This window comes from Lytechinus pictus, chromosome 7 (genome assembly GCF_037042905.1).
Source record: "Lytechinus pictus isolate F3 Inbred chromosome 7, Lp3.0, whole genome shotgun sequence".
Classification (NCBI taxonomy): Eukaryota; Metazoa; Echinodermata; class Echinoidea; order Temnopleuroida; family Toxopneustidae; genus Lytechinus; species Lytechinus pictus.
In genome coordinates this window covers 2,521,343-2,539,945 of record NC_087251.1, presented here as the reverse complement: position 1 = coordinate 2,539,945, position 18,603 = coordinate 2,521,343, and the positions used below count along the sequence as shown (strand labels likewise).

The 18,603-nt window shown below is 34.8% G+C and overlaps 1 long non-coding RNA gene across 1 annotated transcript; it reads right to left on the bottom strand.

Moving 5' to 3' along the window:
* Window positions 1-10,458: 10,458 nt before the first annotated feature.
* LOC135154618 (uncharacterized) lies at window positions 10,459-18,041 on the bottom strand. The gene is made up of 3 exons (XR_010293983.1): window positions 17,265-18,041; window positions 15,386-15,451; window positions 10,459-10,738 (listed from the first exon to the last, which is right to left on the bottom strand). It is a non-coding gene; the product is annotated as an uncharacterized LOC135154618 (long non-coding RNA).
* Between the last annotated feature and the right edge of the window lie 562 nt (window positions 18,042-18,603).

The following is an 18,603-nucleotide window of genomic DNA, read 5'->3' as shown; positions in this document are numbered from 1 at the left end:
CAGTTGTTTGACGGCTTCGTGCCGTCTCTATCGTGCGTGGTGCACGGTGTACATGGTATCTTATGAAAAGCAAACGGGAAAGGAAAAAATAAGCTGGCGCGAAACGGGACTTTGAGGGGTTAAATTAAATGAATAGCGCCAGCTTAAGTCGCACTAAAACCAAAATACAACGCAAGCTAGCTCTTGACTCTCGCTCAGCTGTGACAAATTATTACACGTTGTTACAGCTCGCGGTTCAGAACCGCGAGCCGATGCAAAAACCTGAAATGATACGCATACCTACAATATACGTCATAATAAAGACAACGCTGGATCAGTGCGCTTACAATTACGTCACAATGGTAAAGTAATTGAAATGCGCACAAATTGCCGGTGCAGAATCGGCTTTCTGTTTACACGTAGTAAAAAAGCCGATTCTGCATCGGCTCGCGGTTCAGAACCTACTACTTTGGGGGTGCAAATTGCCGGTTCTGAACCGCGAGCCGATTCAAGTTGCTCGCGTTTACACGCTATGAAAAAGCCGATGCTGAATCGGCTCGCGGTTCAGAACCGCGAGCCGATTCAAATGCCGATTAAGTGTAAACACGGTAAAAATGTACATGTGTAACAGCCTGTTTTAGACACTTGTACATTTCTTCCTCTCTCTCTCTCTACCCTAGTGTAACATGGTTACCAGGTGCAGTGATAAGGATATAATAAATGGTGGATGGTTTCATATCCATCATGTTAATAATATGCACATTAACTTGATTGTTTACAGCACATTAGTAGTTTTCATGAAAATATCCAAATAGGACTTCACAAGCAAGAAACAATTTCAAATAAGCATGTAATAAAGGCTGTATTTGTAGGGTGTAAAGTATGTGATTGAATTTAGTTTTTGATATCATGATAGTACAATACCTAAGGAATCCAGTAAAAATCATTAAAACCTCTGAAATATCGTGAGATTATAGACATAATGTTTTTCTAAAGCTCCCAAGCGCTTTGTGAGGATGATGATGGTATTTCCCACTGGCAAATGAGATAATCTGCTGAAAACATCACACAGTGGATGCTGTCTAAAGCAATGCCACCTTTTTTTCTTATCATTTATTTGTGGATAAAAGTACATGTTTGTAATGGAATGAAAATACTTCCAGCTTGATCCCTCTAAACTCATATGCCAGGGAGACCATCTAAAATTCATATGCCAAATTAATGAGCAATAAAAGATTTTTTGCCTATAATTTATAACATCAAAACTATGTTGCGCAAGTCCCGGGGGGGGGGGGGGAGGCCACTTACATTGACGAGTGGATACCATGCGAGACCAAAAAAACATGTAAAAAGGATGTCTTTTTCAAGATAGGGCACGTTTCCTACGTAACGTAATAAGGGTGTCAACAACGCTAAAATAATGAAAATAGGGTATCTTTTTTCGCTAGGAAAGCTACGTGTTTAGGGTCGAATTTGCGATGGTATAAAAAATTAAGACTAAAATGTTTTATAAAGGATGTACTTTTTGCCCCAACAGTCAACACAACGTGTTTAGAGTACGATTTGCACGAGGTGTGGGAGGTGGGGCTGTATACCCAATGATGTAGGTAAAGGTAAAACCGACGACTGACGACTGTGACAAAACAATTGAAATATCGCTGTACTTGTTTATGGGTGCAATTCAGGGAATACTTGCCAATGGTATCGTTTTGTTTCCAATACTTGTTAAGGGTAGGGTTTCAGACTATGGAAAATACGTGTTTAGGGTGCTTTTCAAGACCCCTTGGTCGCGCATGGTATCCACTCTTCAATGGAAGTGGCCCCCCCCCCCCCCGGGCGCAAGTCCAATGTTGAAAGCTTCATTAAAGCTCAATCACCTAACATTTTATTTTTCTCTCATCTATTTATTTCACTTATTCATTCTTTCATTTTTATTCATTATAAAAATATGAATTTTACCTCTCTGAATATCAAGCTCCTTCTATAGGCAATTTTTAAAGTGCCCTTTGCTCATATATATCCTGATATTTTTCAGCACATTCCAGGTATGAACATTAAATTTATTTTAAAAAATGCACTTATTATTTTCTTCAGGATCCTAAACAAACTTAATTTTTAGTGTAAGATCCCAAAATGTATCCATTATAACACATTTGCCCGTATTCTGAAGTCGGGTTTAACTTAAACTCTGGTTTAAAAGTTGAACTATGGTTAGCCAATTGTGACATAAATCTGTAACAGAAGGGATTCTATGATTTAGCTCATTTGACTCCCAAATCATTCCTCAATGTCTGGCAAGGATAAATAAGATAACTGTCTTTACCATTAAAGATTTAGGAAAAAGCAAAGTAAACAGAAATAGCATGCAATGTAAACAGAATTTTGAAATATATTACTTACCATAATTTTAGAACAGAATTAAGACCATTGATGGTCTTAAGGGGCAATTTAAAAGTTAAACCTGACTTCAGAATACGGCCATTGTAATTTATTTTCATCCATACCACAACGGTTTTAGTACATTAAAGTGTATGACGTAATGGACGTTAGAACTGTCAGAGAAACATCTTTAGGAGAGGCTTAAACTACAATATTTGATTAATGTAAATAACTTTGAGTTAAAGTTTAGATTTCTGACTGTTTCATGTGAACATAGCTTCTGTGATAATCGAACAATTATTATTTTTTATTAGTTCTCAGAAAACCAAGGCAACCAGGATACTATACTACTAAGGAATGAAGTCAATCAAAATTTATACCTCAATATAGGCCTAAGGAAGAAGAAAGTGGAGAACACTTAAAGTATACTACAACATATTAAAGGGGTAACATAAATATGTTGTAAAGGTTATCTCAGTATAAATATCAACCAAATGAAAGATGACCAAATTTTCTGGAAAGCCATGTAAATCTAAGGTAAACTCATGTGAAACTTCCAAGATTTTGTTTTATTGACTGAACACAGCTTTTGAACTGCCTCACATGGAGCAGTCAACAGTTAATTGGTCGTAGGGTTCAAATATCCTACAAATATATTTCAATAAAGTTTGTAACACTGACTTACAGACGGGGGGGGGGGGGGAAGGGGGGGGGGGCCATGGACTTCCTAAAGTTACACAACCAAGAAAAAATATAATAAAAGAAAATAAAAAAAGGAAAGGATAAATTGTGGAATACGATATAATATTACTTTTCTGACTATTATGTCCACATCATTTACAAAATTAGACTTTTATATGAAAAATGTTAAAAAATTGAAATGCTCACTTAGTTTGATTGAAGCTCTTTAGAAATGTTTCCCCATACTCCATGTCTGAACCTCTGAAAATTTCGGCTCATTTTGCCACTGGATTGTAATAAGTAACTTTAGAAAATTAAAGGAAATGTTAATTTTGCTACAAAATTTGTACCCGACCTTTAAAAAGGTAATGTGATGTGACTAAGTTATATTTTATTACCCCCGCTTCCCTAATATATTTTGAATTTTATTAAAATTCTGGGAAAGGCTTGATACTAAATGAAAATATTGGCTAGCACCCAATAGATAACAAACATGTGTCAAGTTTCTTAATTACAAAGTGAGCCAATAAAATCTAGGAAAACAGAGTGTGTAGACCTTACTTATTTCAATCATAGTTTATACCGGGATAATATCCATCATTCAATACAGGTGCGTAGGATATACATGAATGTACCCAAGGATAATTAATGGAAGATTTTATTTTGAAGAAATCTTAGTTCAAACATTGAGGTTTATCTTATTTGTTATGCAAATATCATTGGAGAAATCTATGTATTCATGTAACTTTTGCTTTAAATTTTTGCCTCGTTTTGTTTCAGTTCAATTTTGTTTTGTTTTTTGGTTTATTATGCCAGTTCATCACCTTTTGCCCTTTGCTGTCACAAACCTGTTCAGAAATAAGAAAGCAAACTCCTAAATTTGACCATGGACCTATTCGTAATAGGTCCATGATTTGACAGAGTTATGGTACCTTTAAAATGACCACAACTTTATTTTATTTTTATTGTCTCGTAAAACTATAATCCAATCAGGAAGCAGGATTCTTTAAAGTGACCTTTTATCAAATCATCAAAATATTCTAGATACTATAATGATTCATCAGGTCAATAAGTAGCCTTATTACCAGGTCAATCACATTAAGTTCTTATTACATTAAGGTGTGTCTAGTTCAAGACTAGGCAAGATGGTTCATCATTCATGTCACCTGTGCAAGAAGAACTTTGTTTTGTTATCAATCTGAAAATAAAGAAAGATAGAGTTTGCATTTTTAAAGTCATTCTATAAAAAAACCCCAAAAAACACAAATTTATCTAGAAAGCAAGAATAGTGTCCAGAAGTTGATAAAAACAGGCATTTTGTTTTACTTCCACTACATCACCTGAAAGACAGAGTGTTACTATTTTAGACATAATAATAATAATGCAGTTCTTGTATAGCGCAGATCACATTATGTCATAACGTCCCTATGCGCTTCCAAAGGACTTGGATATTATTACCCTGGCTTTAGCCCCGCAGCCTTTTACAGCGCGGTGGCATTTCAAGGAATAAATTCCTGCCAGGTACCCATTCACCTCACCTGGGTTGAGTGCAGCACAATGTGGATGAATTTCTTGCTGAAGGAAATTACACCATGGCTGAGATTCGAACCCACGACCCTCTGTTTCAAAGTCAGAAGACTAATCCACTGGGTCACAGCGCTCCAGGAAAACCGATTAACATATATAACATATTAGTATTCATGTGCTTTTCCAGCTTTCATTCAAAATAGCTTGTCAATTTTCAGGAAACCCTTATGAATATGTTCGGAAAGCATAACTAGAAGAAAGATTTTAAATGAATTATAGATTATATTGAATGGATTATGCAAGTGAAAAGAAGAAAAATGAATTTAATTTCATTCAATTAAATTTGAAATGAATTCAATCAAATAGATTAAACTTGTTATGATTAATGATAAGATAGAATGAGATCTAATGGAAAATAAATTGAGAGATAAGTGAGGAGTGAGGAAAAGGGGGGGGGGGGGAGTAATTTAGAGGGGGAATTGATTTTCATGATAAAAAGAAATTTATTATGTTAATCGGTTTTCATGGGTGAAATATAAAATTCAAAAGTTTGAATACAGTAGATTTCTTTCTTTAATATTTGTAGTTATAGGCCTATACTTGTCATGTCATGGATTGTAAGTGGTCATGATCTGAGATCGTCGCCAACAACTGTTGTTCATACTAACAGGCACTTATACTTTCCATGAACAATACTATGATTTAATCTTGTCTGGACAGTGTTATCCTGTTGTTGTCATTATCAATCAATTACATTTAATACAATATGAAGGCAAAGAATAGATGCAACAGAATTCTATTTATAAGTTTCTTTCCCATATTCTGCTATAAAACCCAATTTTTACTCCATGCACAGCAGTACTGTTGACATTGTGTTGAACTTTATAAGGTTATAATCATTCTGACAGATATAGCACTTGATAACATCAATGAACCAATAAAAAAATGATCCTTCCACTTCAAAACAAATACCCAAGTTCAAATTAATTTAAACGTTCAATTTTCTCACTTCCGAAACAGTCCAGTGTCTAATTCAAAGAGAAAGAGACTTGTGTTTGAGGTTCAAGCACAATTTTTTTTTTAATGGAGTACCGATCCCAATGCATGCATTTGATTGGATGAGAGTGGAACTACATTTGATTTGACCTAACCCTTTACCATTCTTTCTTCTTCTCATAATATCATCATTGGATTCTTATCAATGCCCCCCCCCCCTCCTCCCTCCATTCAGCTGTCTGAATTCTTTGAAACAATGAACCTGATACTTTTGTAAGGGAGAAAAAAACAACAACTTTAATATATGAATGTAACTACCATCGTGACCATGGTAACAATACTCAGGAGCCAATCAAAATCAAGGATTCAATGAAAGTTAACAGTAAATTTCAGCAGGCCAGTACATCTGAAATGAATATTCATGAATCAGAGTTATGCTCGTATATAAAGAAAACACACCAATGGATACTTTCGACCACTTTGGATGAATGTTTTATATACAAGAATTATTCATGAATGACATTCATTTACCAGAATAAAGAAAAATATTTGTGTACTCTTAATGAACCACAATGAATAAATGTTGGAGCGTAACCACTTAATATGAGATATCGAAGGTTGTGATAGTTGATTTAATTTCCGAGGGTTCAATTACTTTCATAGGACAAAGACAGGAAATCACAAAATCATCCACAAAAATGACTGGCAAAATGATAATTAATTCAACAGCTACATGCACTATAAAATGGGAGCAATTAAGTCAACATCAACAATTAATAAAATGTTTTTATTGTATGGATATGAAACAATGATAGCATTACAATTCATGTCACTGTTTCTTTTGCAGTAAAATTTTATCATTTATTATTTTCAACAACTGATTATGTTTTATTTCACTGTTTTCAATCTAAGCTATGTAATAATGAAACAATAAAAAAATAAGGTTATGAAAAAAGCCCTCCTGGGATGTTTAAGTTGCAACTTTTCCTCTCACAATGACAAATCCTTAATTCATTACCCTTTCTGTGATAAATAATAGACGAAAAGACATTTACCAGCCTACCTAACTAAGTTTATTATTTTTATATTTGATGTAGAGAAATTAACAGCCATGGTCGGATATCCCTTTAAGCTCCAATTATTGTGTTGGTTTCAGTCCTTTTCTTTGATATGAGAGGATATCCTGTTTGATCCAATTGAATTCATTTGGTGGTTGAATGACTGACTCGTCTGCTAAGGATTTCCTTCTACGTCTTACTCCTAACTCATTTTATTTTTCAAGTCTTTTTTTTTCCTTCATATTACTGCCTTCACATTTCTTTTTCATCCTTTTCAAGGAAAGAATGATTTAATCTTGGCAAGGATTATTTTAACTGACAGTTAACATGAAACTCAATCAATTAGACATGCTCATAGTTAGTACCCTCCCATACCACAAGTATTGCACCATTATATAAAATTTGCTCTTGGACCAACATCATAACTGATTAATTGTACAATACTACCAGCGTTGTCACTTTAGTTGTCAGTGCTGGTTAGAATCATTTAACAATCAACGTTTCTGACCAGAACTAAATGCAATATCACACCCAACTGACTATTAAATCAACACTTACAAAAGAAAGGAAATCATATTGTTTTTAATTTAAATCTTGAAAACCAACAAATTTGGGATCCCCTAATCCCCCGGTGACAAGGATTTAGGCAATACAATTTTCACCATTAGAAAGAACTAGGTTGACAACTCTGTATACTATTAAAGAGTCAGTAAGAGATTGGCACATTGGTTCAACTCCTGCTTAATGAACAAGAAAGTCAAGTATTCAATCCATGACTGAGCAAAATAAAAATTATGATTACAACCAAGTTGTAAAGTATCTTTAACCAGATAATTCAGCCATTAAAAATTGAAACATCAAAGTCAATTGATGGTTAAGAATATCTTGCATCACATAGACCTACATTTAAAATGAATTGAGAAAGTAATAAAGATCAAGAGAGATATAAACATGAAACAGCGGTAAGTAAACATGCATGTCATCTATCTTGGCATCAGGATCAATAATCCTGACAATTTTAGTGTTTGTTAAATAAAGTCAAGGGTACAACATGTGTTAGCAACATTCATGACTTCCACAAAGTCACTTTCATGAATTCACCATGTTAAACATTAATCCTACAATACTTATTATGTCCATGGTTATTGTGACATAGTACAAGTGACAAGAGACCCATTGTAACACAATCTACTTTAAATGAAACTGTATATGTGCTAAATTATGTTTAGGGGAGGTATGTAGAAAGGCCCCCCCCCCCTCCAATCTCATTCCTCTAATAAATGAGGTAAAGCGGTTACAGAGCATTTACCAATCAATTAAAAATATTCTTATAAAGACTGGCAATTGGTTATTTTGTGAAGGTTCAGAACTTTAATTAAGACTTTATTACTCTCACCCCTTCCATCTTGTAAATTATTCTTCATGTAATGAATATTAAAACAGCATAGAAATATTATTCCACAGGATGTTTATATTATAATCCTTTTGACCTGTCTATTTCTGAGTTCTAAAGTCATCAACCTCAAGCGTTAATCATTGTTACATGACATAGATGGTTGATGAGCAGCCAACAGCTTGTAGCAGGTGGGCAGGGCAACTCAAACAGATCTCGCAAGCTGACGTGTCAAACAACCTTTCAACGCTCATCATCGCAAGGTGTGTTCACAGTCTCAGAATACAGCTGGCTGGCAAAACATCTTGAAAGATGAAAGTATTTTATTTCATATGAATCTCTCCTAGAAGCAGACAACTAATATAAGACAATAAATCAAATCATTACTAGACAAAATTGAGCCATGTTTGAAACCAAGTAAATGTGTCACTGCCCTACGGTACCCTCTAAGGATTTGGAGTGGCCTTTCAGCTTCATGGTAGCACCCAGGGAAGCACCATGATACAGTTAATCTCTGCTTCATTTAGAAGGTCATGACTGAGTTCATATCCTATAACTTCCTTCAGCAATGTACTGCATTCAACCTTAGTATATGATACTTGATAGCATACATTACTTGACTACATGAATTATTACAATTGCTCAGACTAGCCAATCATTTAATGACTTTTAGTACAGCACTTATTTCAATATACAAGGTCTATCAGACAGGATGTAAAGCCATCAGTCTCCTGACTGCACACTAGCCAAGCATTGAGCTAAACTACCACTAGACTACTAAACCTTTCAGAGTTTACACCTTTCTAAATCAAATCAGATACATGTAGGCCTACTTGTTTAAGAAACAAGAAGACCCTTTCATGTCTAGAGATTGAACATGTTGTGGTGTGGGAGATCTTTGGCACATTGTTAGTCAGAGGCTTGAAATACTTCTTGAGGGAGGTTTACGGTAGTGTGGTTAGGGAATGGTACGTCAGGAAACAGGTGTGAACGGGTAGGAGAGAGGGTAGTTGACAAACATTGACCTCTACACACATACATCCCTGGTAAAGATATTATGTATGTCATTAGTTGACATCAAGGACAGTATACTTGATCATTAATAGGACCCTCTACCACAAAATGACCAATAAGATCATTACGAGGTGTCAATGTATACAACCACTTCAAGGGTGCAGGGGGAATGATATGAGCATTGGCAAATTAATAAGGGTAATAGCATATTTTAAAATTTGTTGAAAATAATTGTAACTATTGTATTATGAAAAGTAATGTAGAGACTCTTACATATCAAATCCCATAGGAATCCCATGGTAACAAATTAAGATTTCATTTTCAAAGTTAGAATTCATTGTCAGATTTAGTGATAGATAAACTTTATCATCTGATTCAGTTTTAAAAAGCCCAAGATTACCCAAACAGAAAGTTAATACAAAAAAAGCCTGCAGTAACAAACCAAATTATACATGTTCTTACGCTATCTTAGATGTTTTTATTAAAAAAAGTACAAAAATACAATTGCACATTAAAACTGATAATAATCAATACCAGTGCTATCTTCATCTGATGTGAACATACTATGATAGATAGGTCAAACTGATTACAACCAAGATAGCCTATATACAAAACTCTCCCAATCACATTTGAACCCACTTTTACCTGTTACCTGCTGAATGCTTTCAGTCCCATTGGCTTTGTACATGACATCACCGGTTCCAGTAAACAACAGCTTAACTTGTGTGTGAATTGAAATATATTTGATCTATTATTTACTTGATAGCAAATATGATAATGTTGAAAAAATAATTACAGCAAGCTTTGTGTAACCTAGCTATTGTATCAAAAATGTTGAAAGAAATAAGTGATAATGCTGTATTCTAATTTGATGCTTTTGGGTTGGCCACTTCTTATTTGCATATGGTTGATATGGTGATCTTCCTTAAATTTAGTGGAACAGATTACGAAACAAATAGTGTGCTGAAATTTTTGTTTATCACACCCAGTATTTTACTACCCTGCTAATTACCCAGGTCTAGAAAAATTAACCAAGGGTTGCTTGGAGGGGAGGGGGCAGAAAGCTAAGCAGCGCCATAGATATGCCAATGATGTAAATTGCAACTGTGTATGTTGATAAAACAAACCATGTACTAAAAAACCTCATTTTCTTTTTTTAGTACCATTGATTTTCTTTCACACTGGTAATGTAGCTAGTATTTCTGATAAGGATAAATAAGGAAAGATTTCTTAATCAAAGAGTATCAGGTAATTTTTTTTCAAGGCACATAATTACGTCTAGTTTGGCACATTAAACAAAATTTTCACTTTTTATATTTATAGAGCAAAAACAATTTACAAAAGTTCACTGCTAATACAAAGACTGTATCTTTTTCTCAACTGCAAAATAAAAAAAAAAGGAAAAAAAGGGACAAACTACCCTTACCCCTTAGTGGACGAAAACAGATCGTAATCTTCTATTCCTGATCTTGAGCTAGCAATGAAAAGTAACAAGGGAAGAGGTGAGGCTTGCGGCCAAATTCCCCCATTCCCACGATGCATTGTGAGTCCTTCCTGACAGGAAGTTGGAGTGTCTGCGGATAAACAGAACAGGACCCTTGTAACGGACATCCTGGCTCTCGTTGGGTTCTAGATCCAAGGCCAGTGGACCGCTGGGACAACCCCTAGTCTACGTCACCTTCAGACCTCTTCATCATCACTGTTCCACAGTCTGCCGTCAGATAACAAATCAACTACTGGTTTACATCAATGATAACATACCAGTGCAGACAAAAATTTCTTGAAAATACCTGCAACATTTGCTCACTCCACTAATTTTTGTGAGACAATCATCAGCCATTAATCAGTATACACTTGCAAAGAAAGCAGTCAAATTACTGAAAATCATATTTATTTGAGATATTTCTAGATAGATGGTGCTTTATAAAGGTCTATTGATAATGATGATAATCATTACTTATATTATGTAAACCTGCTGTGCAATAAGGGAATCTTTACTTTGAATGAAACACAAGTATGATGAAAAACTGCCAACACAGATCTAAACATGTTGGCAAGTGTATTATCAGTAGGGAGTTAGAGCATCGTTGAAGAGAGGGGTGTTCCATTTGACTTATCAAGTTTGTCAACTACCGTCAAATGCCAACAGATACAGATTTTACATTTGACTTGATGCATACTTAAACATATGTCTGTAAAAGGTTAATATGAAACAGCGTGATAGCAAACGAGCCACGATACACTCCCAAACCAAGGGGATCTGGTGTACCATCACTTCACAAACTGGTTGGGCATTGTGAGGGTGCGACTTGTGTACACTTGTTCTTCCACTTACTTTAATCCTTTTTTACATATCTTAGGACATGACACATGCACAATGACTTAAAACAATGTCATCTCATACCAGTTAAATTCTAAAACTCCCTATTACTTGGTAACAGGCATGTCAACCCGAGAGATTGCCACGCCTCTTTTGCTTACTGCTGGATTTAACTGATACATATTTTTTTTGGCTGCTGGTTATTTGGGGGGGGGGGGTAGTATTGACCTGGTTAAAATCCTGATTTTGTTTAAACCTCTTGCTGATGTGAACACACCACTTTCTCCTCATTGTAATGATATCCTATAAGTTCCAAACTGGAGTTTTCACACAAACATAATATATCACCTTGAAAAAATCCTGAAAAGTTATAGACAATTTTCCTTAATTGACAACTGTACCTATAATAACAATAATGCATATTACATTTTTCAATTTTCAGAAAGATAATCATTGTTAATACTTTTCTGCGGTAATGTCGTTTGTTCACAATCAGTGACTGTTTGGATAGACTAGTTAGTTTAAACCACAATGGCAGACAAACAATATTATAATGATTATAAAGATAGACTAAAATAGGTCATGTGCCGTTCCGAGAATAACATCAGGAAAGGTACTAGCAGAGAGATAAGGCAATGAATGAAAAGAAAAACCAGTAGTGAGTGATATACCAGATACTATTGTTTTTATAAATGTCATAACCACTGACTTTTAGTTTGCATCTCTGAGTTTTGAAAGAATGAATGAATTAACAGACAGGCAAAACACAAATACAGGTTAGTGAAGGTTACAGCATGGAGGTAGTTACAGTCAGAGAGTGATATAGGGTTCAGGCTCTTTTTCAGGTTTGATATTCAGAAGGTTCGCTATTCCAAATATTTGTTTGGAAAATGACATAAACGCTGGTTGATTTGAAAACTAAATAAGGCTTATTATTCTGAAAAAGTATGGTTCATATAGTTCTATAGTTATTTTCATACTAAAGGGCAAAGCCGGCCTGTGCCCCCCCCCCCCTTTGAGAGGCACAATTAAAATTTGTAATGTAAAAATGCTGTTAAAACATAAGTGTGCCCCCCTTTTGAAAGTGAAGACCTTTTTTTTTTGCTTGTCAAATGTTTTCGTGGACGAAATGTGCTTTTTTTTTGCTTGTCAAAATTTTCCTCAGGAAAATGTGCCCCCCCTTTGGAAAATTCTGGATCCGCCCCTGGGGTCAACAGCTTTTGTTCTGGATAGCACATGCAATAAGTAGGAATTGAAAAATATATGAAATATTGAACTGAACAATGAATCCCAGGTGAAGTGAAGAATAAGAATTTATCAGATGATGTACAAGTGAGATCCTAGGAGAGCTGAAGTGTTTAACCAGGGTTTGAAATCGCTTTGAAAAGGCATCACAATGATTTATGCAAGGCGTACACTATTGTAACCAATCTCTCAGGGTAAATGCAAAGGGTAACATCACGATGAGTCGATGAGGGTGCAAGTTTGCAAAAATATCATGAAATGCATGGATTAAAGCATTTTTAGTAAACAGCACAACATGCAACCTGACTGATATTTCTAGTGGTATATCATGATGAAAATCATTTTGAAGTTCTTACTCAAAAGTCAATTCAAGAAACAATCTTTGAGTTTGTCATCATAACAAGATTCTTATCTTCTAGACAGAACTTTCTCCTGAGCATTGGGGGTTGGAATATCACAGTCAACAAATGAAAATGATCAAGTTTCCAACGAAGAATATTGATTCCTTCAGACTATATCTAGTTTGTATGGTAAGGGTATTTTCTTTCCAATCTTTCAGCTCTGTTGATAAGATCATACTCTGATCACATCACCCTTGGCAAGAACCCAAATGCAGATGAAATTACCTCAAGATGTAGCTTTGGGAGTGTCTTCATCAGAATGAAGTTGGTGCTCTCACCCACTATTACTGATCCTATCAATAATGATAGTCACACCAATGAAACCGAACCCAAACTGAACCAAGATATAGGCCTATGTCATTGGAAACAATGTAGGCCTAATAGCTTTGTCAGCCTGGAGCAGGTTTCACCTGATGATAAAATATAGGGCTCATTTCTTGCTCTAGTCTGCTGTTTTTCTCAAAAACTCAGCCCAAAACATTTTGGATTTTCTGATTTTATAGCCTGTGTAACCACAGATTGTCACATTTTGCTGGGCGTCTTCACCAGACCATGCCACAGTCTGAGTTCATGCAGCCCAATCATCACCTTAATACGTATGCATGCAACCTCAGGGTTGAGCATTCTGTCTGACTTCATTCCGATGAAGATGCTATACAAACTAAAGTTTGCTTCAGCTAGCTGATCCACCATGAAGCAGGCAAGATCAACCACTTCTTCTACTTGGATCCATGTTCTGATGAAGACCCACCCGAATGAAGCTACTCTAACCATCATAGGTTAGAAGGCCATGAAAGTCAATCATGAAACAATAGAAACTCAACATACTTCACCACAGGGGGAGCTATAACGTTCTAGTTCATGATGGTTTCTACTTTATTATAATGCCGAAAGTTGACTGGTCATGACCAAACCCGTGAAAGAATTTGCTTAATCTGTACAAGGCTGGTGTTCAAGTAACAAGTCATACCCCTTTCATAAACCCAATAAAACCTATCCTCCAATTAGCCGCCTAAGAGTAATGCGGATAATTCAATAAAAATTGCGTTCACAAACTCCGAAAATTATCCGCATTATTTTTACGAGCGCCCGTCCTGAAAAGGCGGATAATCGTCATGACAACTGGACACACCCCTCCGATGCGGTTGCGTTGGAAAAGGGTGACCTTATGACCGCACCATGGCAATTATCCGCATTATTTGGAAATACGTTCATAAACTCAAAATCTTGTCCCGATGCCGCTATTATGCGGATAATAGCAGCATCAGAATAATGCGGATAACTCTTGTCCTCCTCTGATTTTACGACCAAATTATGCTGCTATTAGCCGCATAATTGGGTTTTATTGGGTTTATGAAAGGGGTATCAGTCTCAAACTTGCAATTTATACACTAAATAATTATGTCTCATATGTCTGCATTTACAGTCTAAACTCCAGGAATGTCCAATTTCTTCCAAACTTTGAACATGCTCTCTGTCTTAATTTGCTTGTTTCACACATACCATGTTAATAAAAAGGTTTGATTTCCCTTTGTTTTCTTAATTGATGCACTAAATGCTAGATAATTCACAATCTCAAAGTTTTATTATTTACAGATAATTCATCATGGTATATTTTGAATGTTTTTTAGTGTATGAAAGTGGCAATTGTGCCAAGAAAGGAAAGGCCATGGTTTTTAGGGACAGACCATTATATACTGAGGGGGGGGGGGGGGGCTGTAAGTTTGGATTGATGCAATTTTTTTTCCTTTCTTCTTTTATTGTTTTTTTTTCACCTTTCAGATGATTTGTCAGTAAACCAAGGTTTTTATATTTTACTCTGATGGTGAGTCAAGTTTGTTTTTTTTTGGCTCATATAGCAAGGCAATTTTTTTGGGGAAAAACTTCCAGCCCCCCTGGATATCAAATGGTGCATCCCTTACTGAATGATGAGCTATACCTGCCAATACTTTAATTGTTTGGTGAATAAAATAAATGGATTTCTAAACAAAGTTTGTATAAGTGACAAAGTAGGCTTATCGTGTCTTGATCCTCTTATTGCCTTTTAAGTACTCACATTTTAATCACTTTTCTTAATATCTTTTCAATCACTTTTGCATCGTCACTTGCCTTGATTATTCTTTACAAAGACTAATAGTAAGCCTATTAATAAAAATATATACTCATAACACGCAATGTATTATTATAGCCGTCTGTTCTCATTATAATACAACAATAAAATCATGACTGAACTGTTTTGAATGACAGCGTTGAATTATTTTTAGCCCAATCAGTCAGGATGTTTGTCTTATAAACGTCAGATTGAGGTTAAATGTGACAAAGCTTTCATCATAACCTTGCAATTATTTGAGTAAAAATTCCTGAAGTTAAATTAATGGAATGACAATCATACCAAAATTAGCCCTCTTGATGGAAGGACACATCAGATGTACAATGGTTCAGAATCTCTCAGCAAAGCCTGAAAAGATTATAAACATTAGAAAATGAACATTATAATACGGCATTAACATCATTTGAAGCTGATATAATGCACTCAATAATATACATGTACTTTGGATATGTCTGTAAATGATCAATAATAACTTAAAATTAAAGGCAAAGTGTTACAGAGAAAGTTTCAAAGGTTTAAGGCAAAGATCAAAAGAACAAGACGACTAGCTTAAGCTAAAATATAACTACAATTTAACACTCAAATCTGTGTGTTTCATTAATTCAACATCCAAGTAAACCTCGTTTCAAAATGAAAAAAAAAAATCTTTGTTGTGCTGGTGAATTAATATAGAATGTCCCAAAATTGCCCATTTGTCTTATCCAAAGCATTTTATATAAATTTGTGTTAGATCCAGACTTTTTTCTTAAGTTAATACAAAGTTTGCCACATAGTTTTAATGGATACTCACAAAGTTGATATATGCCTTAAAAGTGACTTGAATGCATCAAGACAGAAAGGAAGATGGTGGTGATTTATGTGTGGTTGCATAAATATTTGTAACTTTCATTGAACCATGGGCCAGAATAGGGGTACTCATAAAAGTGGCTTGTCTATTTCTATTTTTAAAAAAGTAGTATAAAACAGTCTTGAAGGTGTTGATATGATGGAAACAGAGATATATATTCTACTGCATTGAGTCAATAAAATTGATCCACTTCTACTTTTGAGCTAAATTTGAGTGGAACCACTATCTATCCACTATCATCATGCCCATAACCTATCACTGATTTTACTTGCTTATTTATGATCTAAAGAGATCTTTATCACATTGATACATTTTGGGGCTTCCAAAGTCAGGAACTAATTCAGAAAACAACAACTTGCAGCCTTATGCATGAGATTATACAATATTTCTACAGTAAAAGTTCATAACAGGCATATTCCCAGGGTGGACATGAAAATTATAGTATATTTCCTGTCCAAGATGAACCATAAATATCTCACCACCGTCATAGATGCTTCAATTTTCCATTGTTTAGCAAAATAACAGTCTATACAGGTATTCACACTAGGACAAAGAGGTAATATTCAACCATTGATAGAGGATTCATTATCACAGATAAGGCCTAGGCCTACTTATCAGTGAATTGAGGGATGGCTATTAAACTATGATTATTCATTATAGAATTTTGTGTATATTACTGTTAAATCATTACACACTTGCCCAGATATGAATAGCAAAGAGAGACCCCCCTTCCATATCACTCTCCTTATCCTATCATTTATATTTGTTGTTTATATGTATGAATATGCTGAATAGACTCTGATCCAATACTAAACCATTGCATTTGCCAAGTGTGAATAACCCCATATGTCCTCAATGGCAGAACTATTGCTCGAGTCAATCTGTCAATACTAAACATAAGGGATAGCCAGCTGAAGGTTTACATCAAATACCTTTACATGGGTAGCGAATCATAATAGGTACAGGTGTTTGACATCAAGTGCTTTACAATGTATTATAGAAAATATTCATATTTGTAACCCCCTCCCCCCATCTCTCTCTATACAGCAGTGTACCAGTATGTACTGAAGTGACCTACAGCAAAAGTTCCATATTTTGCAATCACTCCTTAGAACCAAATGTTTAAAAAATCTGAATCCAACCCATCTTTGATAAGTGTAACAAAACACTCGTACTTGTACTACTACTACAACTTACAATAAAAGCAATAACACAACACTAACAATGAAAAAACAATAACAAAAATAGAAACATAAATGAGATGAAGAAAAAGAACCGATGAACTATAGAACTCAAATCAGGAAATATTCTTACCTTAATACTTGTCAATCCAGCTGATGAAAGCTCCTTGTTGATCCAGGTTGGTAATCCTTTCTATTAATCACTTATCCTACATTCATCGGGTCAATTTAAGTAGAAGAAGTACTTTCTTTCATATCACTTCCCATTTGATATAAGTCATAATTATGATGTAAATTAAAAAGATGCATTTATTTCTGAAAACATCAACAGCTCTTTGTCCAAAATCAAAGCAAACCAAGTTCTCTCTAGATAGTTTTCTTCACATTTTCTAAATGAAAACATATTTGTCCACCATTATCTGACAGTTCTTTGGCGTTTTTTTTAATCATGTCTCAAGATGATGGTTTTTTTTAATGATCATGATGATAATGATGATGGAGATTGATGCTGATAATGGCAGTGGTGACGATGTTGATGTTGTTGTTGATGATGTTGATAATGACGATAATGGTGGTGCTGATGATGTTGTTGACATAGTTGTTGTTGATTTTGATGAAAATGATGATGTTGATGATGATGTTATTGTCAATGTTGATGATGATGATCTTATTGTCAATGTTGATGATGATGATGTTATTGTCAATGTTGATGATGATGATGTTATTGTCAATGTTAATGATGATGATGTTATTGTCAATGTTGATGATGATGATGTTATTGTCAATGTTGATGTTGATATTGGTATTGATAATATCATTTCTGCTGACTATCTTCTGATGGCTGATCTGACCCTTATCCTCTGCAAACCAGGATCAGTACCTCTGAATGTAGAAACAGTTTCCTCATCTGAAAAAAAAGAGAAAGGAAGGGTGTGGGGAAGAAAGATAAAAAGGAAGGTAGAGATAAAAGAATGGGAATGGAAAGCAGAAAGGAAAAGAAGAGAACAAGAAAGGAAGAAGATAACACCAATTTAATTTTCATTCAACACCTGGACAAATCACAAGAGTATTCACATAATATCACACACAAAAATGGAAATCACAAAATGCACTAGTGATATATGCTCCAGGCATTCTGGTAAGGAGACACCATGATTTAGAAGTACCAAATAACAAAGTAAATAAATAATTCAACATGGTAAATTAGAATATTCAAATCATCAAATGAAATAATTCCATATCCCTTTTCGCCCATAAAAAAGGGAAATCCTCACATTACAAGACAAATCTAATCATAAATCTACATTATTCGTGTATGAATTTCTTATTTCACAAGTCTTGAATGAATGAATAAACATATGGCCTAATAACGTTTTGGGTTATAATTATTATCCACTGTAACACATGAAAAGTCATACAATCAGCAGGTTTCCCAAAGATTTCAAATTCCATGCTATTCAAAGTGATATGTT